At 44.0% G+C, this 11,439-nt stretch overlaps 1 protein-coding gene across 5 annotated transcripts in view; it reads right to left on the minus strand.

The window, feature by feature from the left end:
• CREB1 (cAMP responsive element binding protein 1) overlaps positions 1 to 3,962 on the minus strand; it is a 61,228-nt gene extending 57,266 nt beyond the window's left edge. For 2 of the 5 annotated variants that reach the window (XR_004382956.1, XM_032859953.1), the window contains exon 1: positions 3,744 to 3,960. The gene's annotated coding sequence lies outside the window, so the exon portion shown is untranslated. Of the gene's footprint in view, positions 1 to 3,743 lie in introns of all 5 variants that reach the window. The other 3 variants (XM_032859954.1, XM_032859955.1, XM_032859956.1) reach the window with 3 other exon arrangements.
• Positions 3,963 to 11,439: the final 7,477 nt, after the last annotated feature.

An 11,439-nucleotide genomic window follows, 5' to 3' on the forward strand; every position in this document is an offset into this window, starting at 1 on the left:
ACAGAGTATTTGCTTTTATATGGATAGAATTACCTCTGAAAGGACAAAGAAGAAATTGGTAACACTTGGGCAATGGGAATGAGCACGAGGGTATATCACATGACAATCTGCTGTATTACATTTTATATGCTTTGAGTTATAGACTTCCTGAATGAATTACTTATTACAAAAATAAAATTGGAAATACAAATATATAATCTTCCTTTCTTCCATTATTTCACCAACGGTATCTCTCCTTTGATGCTTTCTTATGACATATATTCTGCCTCATTAGTCATCGTGTCCCCAAAAGTTCCTTGAGGGTAGAGATAAAACAGTGTAATTCATCTCTGGATTTGTTGCAGTTTCTGGCTGGGTGTATTAAATGTAGTAATAATGAATAATTTTAAAATTATAGGAAATGTTTGTTGAGCACTTGTGAAATGCTAGGGTTTTAATATGTATTAACTTATATAACACCTACATTTCTATGAGGTAGGTACAGTATATTTGTGACCAAGGAAATTGAGGAACGGAGAAGAAATTTACTTAAGGTCCCATAGCCAGGAAGTTAAAAAAGCTTTAAAATGAATAGTTATCCTTAAGTCCCTAAGGAGGTACTTTATAATTATCTCACAACTCTATAAAGTAGGTGGTATTCTAATTTAACAGATAAGGAAACCAGAGTTGAAAGATTAAGAAACTCCTACAGGTCACAAAATTTCTTGAGGGTAGGCACATGATAGCAGTGGCAACAGAAGGAATGAAACCCAGGCCTGTGAGTCCAAACCCAATGCTCTTTCCACTAACTACATTCTCTGTCGCACGCAACTAAATATTTGAATTACCACCAACTACTGCCTCAAGTGATTCTGCAGTACAGATGAGTTCACACATGAGTAAGGAAAAAAAAAAAACCCCTTGCATTTTTTCCATTCCTAGATTATCTAGTATATTCTTAAATTCAGATTAGAGGCCAAAATATTCAATAAAGAAGCCATCACTGGAAGCAACACTGTACATCAAGCAACACGTGCTTGTAAAAGACTGACACAGGCTGTTATAAGCAAGTCTATATAACCATATCTGCTAAATTATTTTATGGAATAAACTGAATTATAAATTTCAGCGATACACTGAAAGCCATTATGTTACAATTTTTTCTACTGTGGAAAAAATGACTAAAACTTTTAAAATAAGGTGAAGTGGGGCATACTTGGTTTTATTATAACCACATTATATCCAAAAAGTAAAACCCAATGCCTTAGGATGGGAGATTATAAAATAAAGCTACTTGTCTATAAAAATGAAAATTTCTATTAGATATAATCAAGAAAATTAATTTCAAAAGCAGGAAAAGGAAGGTACCATTTTATGAATCAGGTTTCTAAATTTCCTTAGGTACTTACATGGGGGGGAGAAATCGTTCAAAAAGGGGTATCACCAGAATTTTAAATTCCACAAGAAGTGGCCCTTTAACATTTTTCAGTCCGTCTGAGTCAAAGATCTTTTTATTCACTTTCTGAATAGATGTAAGCACTTAAAAAAAAGAGTACAGATTTAACTGTAATTTTTATTGATTCCCTGAGAAGTGACATAAGTATAACTTACAACCATGCTCCAAGTGAACATTCAAAAATTAATGAATATAAAAGTCTGAAACATTCCACTTGGAACTGCTAAGAATTACAGATTATGAATCTATAAATAAAACAAAATTTAAAAAACCTTTTGGATAAGACAAGAAAAAATCCATCCGAAAAAAATTTCTTTCCCTTTAAATTCACAAAAAAAGAGTCACTGGCATAGTCTGTATAAGGGAAAAACATTCTACTCAACTGATGCTGGCCTGCAGAAAATCAAAGGAAAAACAGTAATCTATGGCATCATTGATACTGTAACTACTTCAGTGTTGGTAAATAAGATCACCTCCCCAATCCTTATGTAAACACTCTTAACTGCATCTTAATTTTCTCAGCAATAACATTGTTAACATGTTTTTTGTTGTTGTTTTTTTTTAATGACTTACAATAGAGTAAAGTAGATTTTGAAAAAGTGACTTGGATACAGAAAAACCAAAAGACAGGGCTTCTATTATCAATCAGTATTTATTCTTAAGAAGAAACCTTGTATGTATCAATCACGATGCTATCCTACTACGAGAGTATTCTTAAAACAACTTGTTCATCTTTTGCACCACCTAAAATAACCATTTTGGCTTTACTTTTAAAGCAGGAAATGAGCCGTGAGTGTAAAAAGATTTCAATAGCTGACAACCAAAGTATCTTTTACACCAACCCTTTAGAAGGCTGAACTGATGCAAGCTAAGGCTAGGATAAAATTCTAACTTCTTAGGAAGCTATCACAAACGTAAATAGGTCATATTCCAGGTCCTTTCAAATCTGTCTTTTAATCTTTAATGTGTCAGTGACTTCTCTGCCGTTCCTTTTCCCCAACAGGCAAAGAAAAAATAAGCCTTGTGGCTTAAACTATTGTCGGTCCCCGCCGGAGTTACTTCTCGCCTGGAAGGCAAACACTGGATACTTCTAAATGCCTATTTTTAGAATTAGTATTAATCAATCTCTTATTTAAGTTTAGACAGAAACGTGGGAACCGTGGTAGGGGGTGGGAGATCCAGAAGACCCAAACGCGGTTACCCCAACCCCAAAAGTGATGTAAAACAAAAGTGAGTCGGCTAACATTCGTTTCAAAGAAGTGTTTCCGAATGATAGCTCTCAAGGACTATTACCTTATTGAAAAGGGTGAAAACCGAAACTGTTTTCAAACACCAGCTTCCCTTTTACAGGATCCCGACAGCTTTTTAAAAGTTTTACAAATATGTTTTTCTTAGCACCCCCCTTCCTCCCCAAAGAATGCATTTCCATGACTACTGACTTAAAAAAAAAGAGTGAGGGACAGAGTCAAAAATTATATTTAAAAGCACGGCTCTCATCCTGTCAACTAAGCAGAAAAGAACAGAAAACAGTGTCTCCCCAATGGGGTGGGAGCGGGGGGGAAAGGGCACGAATAAAATACAGTACGAGAGGAAACCTTTGGTTTCGAACTTTATTGCACAAAGAGAGTGGAGAGAAGAGTAGGTCAGACGTTGCAGCGCTTCCCCTCGCGAAGCGGGCATGGCAGACACCGAGGCTACCGGGAAGGCAGGCACCTTCACCTCCTCTGCCCTCAACTGTCGCCTTCTTCCTCCTCCACCCCCCGCGGGCACCCCGGCGGCGCTGCCCCGGCGGACCGTCGGGGCCAGGTCGGGCCAGGCCGGGGGCGAGGCGGGCGGCGGGGGCCGGGCGAACGGACGGGCGGCGCGGGGGGCAGCGCCGGGCCGGGCGGGCGGCGGGCGGCCTCCCCCGGGGCGGCTCCCGGCTCCCGGCTCCGCGCCCGGCCCGGCCCGGCGGCGGCAGCGGGAACGCGAGCGCCAGCTCGCCGCGGCCGGCCGCCCGCACACACCCCCGGCCGCCGGCTCCCACCCCGCCCGCCGCCTGCCGCCCGCCGCCCCCCGCCATGAGCGCCGCCGCTGGCTGCAGGCAGAGTCGCTGCCGCCCCGGCCGCCGCTGGCTCCAGTCCGCCGCCATTATTCTTTGTTCGCTGCGAGCGGCGGCGATGTTGTGGGGCTCGGGCGGAGGCTCCATCTTTACCGCGGCCCCTCCTGCGAGGGGAAGGCCCCGAGCGCGGGTGTCCGGCGCCTCCCCGTCCCCCCTCCGTCCCCCCGGCTCTCTCCGGCTCCTGCCTCCTCCTCCTGCTCCTCTTACCGGTGGTACAAGCTCCTCCGTCACTGCTTTCGTTCGCGGCCCGGATCTCGCTGGAGTTTTATTCTCTCCCCCACGTAACACACCGCGTCAAACTACACCTCCGCCGCGTCACTCACCAACACTCCGCTTCTCCCAGCCGCCCGGGCCACAGGCAGCAGCAGCCGCCGCCGACTGAGGAGCCGCAGCCAGGGAGCCAGCCAGCGCCGCCCAGTGCCGAGTGCGCAGCGGCCGCGCACGGAAACAGCCGAGCTCGGCCCGGAGGAGCTCGAGCGGCCCCGCCCCCCGCGCTGGAGGCGGAACTTGCCGAAGGCCTTCGGGGTCCTTCGGCCGAGGCGAAGGCGTTCCGCCTGGAGTTGGGTGGTGGCTAAGGTGGGAAGGGACGGGCGGGGCAGGAGCGGTCTGAGCCCCACCTCGCGGTTTTGGCGGATAAAACCCGGCGGCGGCAATTTGCAGGAGGAAGGTGGCTTGTGTGTGGCTCTGTGGGGAATTCCTGATACGTGTCTACTGTTCGGTGGAAACCCCCGCGCCTGTCTGCCCCTGTGGCAGTAAGCGGCGGGCTCTAGGGCGGCTGCGGCGGCGGGGGCCTGAGCCCCGGCCCCTGAGCGCCACCGGCCCCGGGAACTTTCAAAACGCTGCGGGGACGTGGCCGACGCGCCGCCAGGTCTGCGACGCGGCTGAGAGCCAGAGCCGGGCGAGCCGGGAGGGAGGGTGGCGGAGGCTCTGCAAACGCCCCGCAGCCTGGGGCCTGGGCCGCGTGCCGGGGTCCGGGGCCCCTGCGCTGCGCGAGCGTTGTGACGCCCGCGTGGGAAGGGTTTGCCCGGCCCGCGGCCGCGCGGAGATACCTGGCGGCCGTCCGTCCCAGTGTTCGATCTCGGGGGACGTGGGCCCCGGGACTTGTGGCACCTCGCGGGGCGCAGCCCAGCAGCCAGGCCGTGATGACCTGTTCGGTCCCTGGGGATCCCCGAGCAATGACCTGTCCTGACCGAGGTTGCTCTGGGACACTCCGAAGTATGAACCCCGCCCCCAACCTGCCCGCCTTTTCTTTTTTTTTTTTTTTTTTTTTTTTTTCCGGGCAACGTCCCAGGTCGCTGTCTTTTCACCGCCGTTTCTTACCGCAGTGGTTTACAGCCACGGCGCCCTTTCCTTCACCGGCCCGGTAAACCCGACGGCGTGACTAACGTTCCTTTGACTCTGAAACTGCTCTCTCAGAGGTCGCTCAAGGCCACGTTTCTGACTCTTCTTTTTCCTGAACTCTGCAGTCCTCTCCCCGGGCTCTCCTGTCTTACAATTCTTCTGTCATTTAAAGCGAATCTATCTTTAGGAAGCCGAGGGGACCGAGTCTGAGCTGACGGAGCCCCACCCCCTACGGGCTTCCTGTCCCAAAGCCCAGTCGCCCTTCCTGGTGCTCTAGATCTCCTGCTTTCCCAGGGACTATGGGCTGGAGAGGATCCCTCTTTCCCTCTGTTACATTCAACCCTTCCTTCACTCCTGGCTTTTCTATTACTTGAACAGGCTTGAGTGTCTCCTTTATGTAAAAATATTTCTCTCCTTAAATCTTTCTCCAGCTGGGACTGCAGTTGTGTCTTACCCACTGGACAGTCTCACGTGTCCCATTCCTCAGCCCCCCCCCCCCAGTCTGGCTTCTGTTCCTTCCACTCACCTGAAGCAGTTCTGAAGTTTCAGTCCTCCTCTTCCAAGACCTCGTTCTAGCGTTGGAAACTATTGACCACACCCTCATTTAAGCGTTCTCTTCCCTCTGCTCGTATTTCAAAGTTTTCTTCTCATTTCTCTGATTGTTCTTTAACAAGCAGCTTGTCTGTTAGCCAAATATTGGATAACCCAATATTTATCAAAGTATTTGGATAACCCAATATTTATCCAAGTATTTGGATAACCCAGCCCTCATGTACACTTTTCTCTGTGGTCTCACCCTCCTCCAGCAGCTTCAGGTACCTATCTCTGCCAAAGACTGTCCAACTCATGCCTCAAGCCTGGATCTTGCTCTTGAGCTCTGAATTCATATTTCTAACCGGCTTTGTGACACGTTCATCTGGATGACTGGGCCATGTCAGACTCAACCTATATATCATATTCCCTCCAAAATCGTCTCACAGCCCTTGGATCAGTAAGGGGCATCCTATCCATCTACTCAGTTCAAGCTAGAAACTAAAGATACTTCTGACACACTTGAATCACCTACACTTGTCTGCCTTAAAAAATTGGATTTGTGGGTGCCTGTGTGGCTCAGTCAATTAAGCATCCGACTCTTGATTTTGGCTTAGGTCATGGTCTCAGAGTCAATGGGAATCAAATCTCCTATTAAGCTCTGTGCTCAGTGCTGAGTCTACTTGTTTTCTCTCCCTCTGCCCCACCCTCCACAGCCCCCACACCTTCTCTCACTCTAAAATAAATAAATAAAATCTTTTAAAATTTTAAAAAATTTGATTTGCGACCTCTCCTTTCCTGTGGCTACTTTTCATTCTCTAGCATAATCAACCTTCATTGTTTGAAGTCCTGCAATGATTCCCATCTAGGTCCAACAGAACTGCTTTTGGCTTATTCCAATCCATTTGCCATGCTGTAGCCAGAGTCAATTTTTTTTCTTTTAAATATAAATCTGACCAAGTCACTACTCTACTTGAATTCTTAATGACTTCCCTTTGCTTACTGAAAACAGTCTAAGGTCCTTATCATGGAAACCAGACCCTCTACCATATGGGCTTCTCATTCTCTCCAGCTTTCCCAACTGTCCTAGCTCTCAGCACTCCAGCCATATTAGTCTTTTTATTTTTTCTAGGCTCTTCTCTCTCTCTCTCTCTCTCTTTTCCCTACTGCAGGCTCTCATCTCAAGGTACTTAATGATGTTGTTCCCTTCCTCTGGAATTCTTTTTTTCCTACCCACTCCCCATGCCGAACTGTAACTTCTCACTTTCTTTTCTAACTCGCCATACATACTTATCTGTGCTGGTAGTGATTATGTCGTTGTTCACCACCAGCTTTTCCCCCCTCCCTTCCCATTCCTAGCACCAGCAACAATTCCTAGAATGTAGCGGTACTTGTTATTTATTGAATAAATAATGAATATGTCTGGTCCTGGGCAAAGTTCCTTAACATCTTGGTGTTCAAGTCCTGGTTCAGCCACTTACTAACTATGTGACACTGGGCAAATTGTTCATTCTTGTCCTTCAGTTTTTCCATCTGCAAAATAAAGATGATAATAGCACCTACATCCTTGTGTTATTGTGATAATTAAATGAGACCATTGATGGAATGTGTTCTTGGAACAATGTTTGGCATGTAAAATAAGTTGATTAAAAGGTTATGGATTACTAGCTTTTACTTGCACATCTTACCCTGTGTCAAATATGTTTTCAAAATTGAGCTTATCATTTTCCTCTTCTTACCCTATAGATAATACCCAATTCTTGGAATTATTTACTCATAGCCTATTTTTATCACCAATCAAGCTGGTAATTTTTTATGTCAAAGTTTCTTCACATTCTTCCTGTCTGTTCATGATGACCTTCAGTTAGGCCCTATCTCTTCATATCTTACTTTGCTAACTTCCTAGGTGCATTCTGACTGCAGGCCCACTTCCCTTATTCCCTTGTGCCCTGTGGTCAGACCTATGGGCCACCAAGAGTTATAAACCCTATATTCTCCTTGAGTTCTGCTCTCTTGACCCCTGTTCTCACCTAAGTTTGTTCATTCATTCATTCATTCAATCATCCATTCATCCAAGTGCAAGTTATTTTAATAAACATTTTGGATATACTCCCGACTTGAAATTGAGTCTCTCAGTTTCATCTAGTCTTCTCTAGCATCTCTATGAACCACGAAAATGAAGGAGAAATGTCAAACTTTCAGCATGCATTTTTTTGTCTCTGTGACTTGGAAGCTGCCTTTATCTTTGACTCAATCATACCCCTGGAAAATATGATCGATATTGGGAAAAGAGGAGAAGTTTTGTGCCCTGAGACAGATCCAGAAAAGGGCGAAGGCCTCATAAGTTGATTATAAAAAGATTCAAGGAGAAAGTGATATCTAAGAGCTTCTCTCTAACCACGGCTTCCTTTTCCTGTTATTTTTCTCTCTTGCCTTTGCTGTTGAACCTAATTATCACTCTCACTACAAAGTCGTTTCATGAACCCTGCCTATTCTAGTTCATCACCTCTCATGACTTAATTTGCTTTCCTACCTAACCCCAAGGCCATGGTGAACTATTTCATTTATTCTAAAAGTATCGGTTAAACACCTACTTTGTGCCATGCACTCTTAGGAACTGAGGGTAGAGTAGTGAATAAAACATTGCTCCTGTCTAAAGGATACGAAAATCCTCAACCTCTCCTTTTCTGACATCTCTTTTTGTCCATTCCATTGTGCTCTCATCCAGTCTCAGGGTTGTAAATACTAGGCTGACAACTTTCACAATTATACCTTCCCCACAAGTCAGTAGGGACCCCAGGCTCATTTAAACAAGTGCCTACGCACAACTTGACTTGGTTATTATCTTAAACTGGGTTGATAGACACCTCAAACTCAAAATATCCAAATCTAAATTGAATTTCCCCTTCACATTTTTACTCCCTGCTTTTCCCACCCTAATAGCTGAAGTTAAAAATCTTGGCATGATTCTTAGTGCTTTCCTTTCTCTCACACCTCACATTTATTCCTTTAGGAAAATGTATTGGCTATACCTGCAAAATCTACCCAAATCTGACTGCTTACCACCTTCATTGTGAATGAGCCAAATCTATACTACCTTCATTTCTTGCCTAGATTACTGCAATTTCTTCTGAAGAAGTTTCCTTACTTCTTGCCTGGACATACACCAGCCATACTTCTGCCTTAGCACCTTGGGGCTGTTTCAGTGCCTAAAATATTCTTTTTCCAAATATGGAAAGAGTTAACTCCCTCACTTCAAATCTGCTGAGGGAGAAAGCAGTTTCTCACTGACTTTTTTCTCCCTCCATTCCTCCCTCCCTTTCTTTCTCTCTTTATCTATCTATCTATCTATCTATGTATGTATCTATTTTTTGCTTTATTCATGAAGTTTTATTTAGAGATACTTCCTCAGAGTGGAAGTAAAATTACTGGGGCAAAGTTCATGAGCATTCCTAGTCTTCGATTATCAAATTGCTAATCAAAAGAGTTATAGCAATTTACATTCCTTTAAGCAATGTATCAAAGTACCCACCTCAGTCCATCTTTATTTACTCTGATTGCTCATTTATAGATGAAAAAGGGCATCTCCTTGTGGGTTTTTTTTTTTTGACCATACTATTTAAAATTGCAACTTTTCACCTGCCTCAACTACACCCCCATATCCAGCCTATTTTTCTGGAATCTCCATATCCTGTTAGTATTTTTTTCTGTGGCACTTATTACCTTCAGACATACTATTTTACTACTTTTTATGTTCATTGTTGACTGGCTTCTCTGCTAAAATACAAGTTTTAAAAAGTAATATTTTCATTTTGTTCACTGATGTATGTAAAGCATTAGAACCATGCCCTAACATATACCCTATGCTCAATACGAATTTGTTGAATGAATTTCCAACTTGCCTGTTTTTGATCTTAGATGGTTCATACTGTTCAGATTTATTTTCTTGGTTGCTTTTTCAGTTAAAATGAAGAGGTGTATAAAAGGCTTTCTTCTTATTTCATAATTACCTTATAATCTTAAACTTAATGTAATAGGTACCAGTAAATATTTCTGGATCAGGAAATAATTGAAATCATTAACATCTCTCTATTTATAACACCAAAAAGAAAAAAAAATGAATGATCCAATATTCCCACTACTAAATAGTTAACTACTGAGTTAATTTTTTGACCTTTATAGGTACATGTAACTCTTTTAATACTGATTATATTGTAACTACTCATTTGCTTGTCTTCATCCTTCATTGAACCATGAGCTCCCTAATGGCAAAGTTTTGTTTTGTTGAACTTGCATCCCTAGTAACTGGCATATAATAGATGCTTAGTAATATTTTTTGAATAAAATAATGAAAGCATGGTTAGAGTTTCTCCAGCACTGGTCAAGGGAGAGGTCCCTTGCCCAATGGATGCTAGCATATGATCTACTGAGTTCCTCTCCTGCAAAGTGTAGAGGGATGCTTGAGGCTCTTTGTAGTTGGAATCAGTGAAATTTATCAATGCTAAGGAAGTAATTTTGTGCTTCTCATTGTACTTTCCAGATAGTTTTCCAACAGAGAAGAGAAAGCACTGAACTGTTACAATTATTCCCGGTCTGTTTATAAGTAATAGTTCTCCGTGTAAATTAATACATTACTTCTTAACAACAACAAAAAGCAATTCTTGATTTCCGCTTCCTTCTCCAACTACTGTCTCATTTTTCTTTTTCTTTCTTTTTTTCTTCTTTCTTTCTGCTCTCTCTACAGCAAATACCCTTGAAAGAGTTCTATATTCACTGTCCCAGTTCCTTTTCTCTTACTTTCTGTTAAATCTGCTGCAACTAGCTCTTACCCCCAGCATTCCACCCGACTGCTCTCCATGTTACTTAATCCAATGACCCGTTTTTAGTCCTCATCCCACTTGACCGATCAGCAGCATCTGACACAGTTGATGCTTCCCTCCTCCCTGTAACACTTTCTTCACTTGGCTTCTGGGATGCTGTGTTCTCCTGGTTTTTGTCCTACACTATTGGTCACTGTTCTCAGTTTTCTTTGCTCGCTGACCTCTTAATGTTGGAATGTCTCAGGACATTGTCCTTGGACTTCTTTTGTTCTTTTTAAAAAAGATTTTATTTATTTGAGATAGAAAGCAAGAGAGGGAAAGCACAAGCAGCAGGGAGGAGCAGAGGGAGAAGCAGGCTCCCCCCTGAGCAGGGAGCCCGACTTAGGACTCGATGGCAGGACCCTGAGATCATGACCAGAGGTGAAGGCAGACACAACCAACTGAGCCATCCAGGGCGCTGGGACGAATTCTGTTCTTGTAACCTCTCCCTTAGTGATCTCTTTCAGTCTTACGACGGTAGATATAAGTAAGCTCACAACTCCCTCGTTTCAGACCCAGACTTGTACAACCAAGTACCTGAGCATTTCTACTTGGATGTTTAATGGAGCTCTCCATTTCCATTCTAACAAAACTTAACCCTGGATCTCCTCTCCCCTCAAAAACCTCTCCTTACAACCTTCCCTATCTCAGTTAACAGCAGCTCTGTCGTACTCACGGCAGAGGGTGACTCAGCAACTTTTATACCCCATGTCCAACCTGTCATCAAATGTGTTGCTCTCCCTTCAAAATATATGACCACACTCCCTATCTCCTCTGATAACGCCACCGTCCCCTTTGACTAGGATTTGTATCAGCTATCCTTAATCTCATTCTGTATTCAACAAAGCAGCCAGAGCGATCCTTTTAAAACATGAAGTAACCATGCTATCACTGTCCGGAACTATCCAGCAGGTCCCCAACTATCTCTCAGGTCCCCATGATTCTTGCAATTAGCCTACAATTCCCATTACCTCTTTTCTCTCACTTCCTGTTATTCTTCCTCTTAATTTTCTTTGTTTGGTCATGTTGGCCACCTTGCTGTTCCTCAAATATCTTGGCCCTGCTTTCTCCTTGGGGATTGTGCACTTGCTGTTTCTTGTGCTTGAAATGCTCCTTCCAGGCATTTTCATGTCTTCCTTATCTCCCCAGGTTTTTGCTCAAATGTCTCCATT

Source organism: Lontra canadensis, unplaced genomic scaffold (assembly GCF_010015895.1).
Source record: "Lontra canadensis isolate GAN:19392208 unplaced genomic scaffold, GSC_riverotter_1.0 scaffold18, whole genome shotgun sequence".
In the NCBI taxonomy this organism is placed as follows: Eukaryota; Metazoa; Chordata; class Mammalia; order Carnivora; family Mustelidae; genus Lontra; species Lontra canadensis.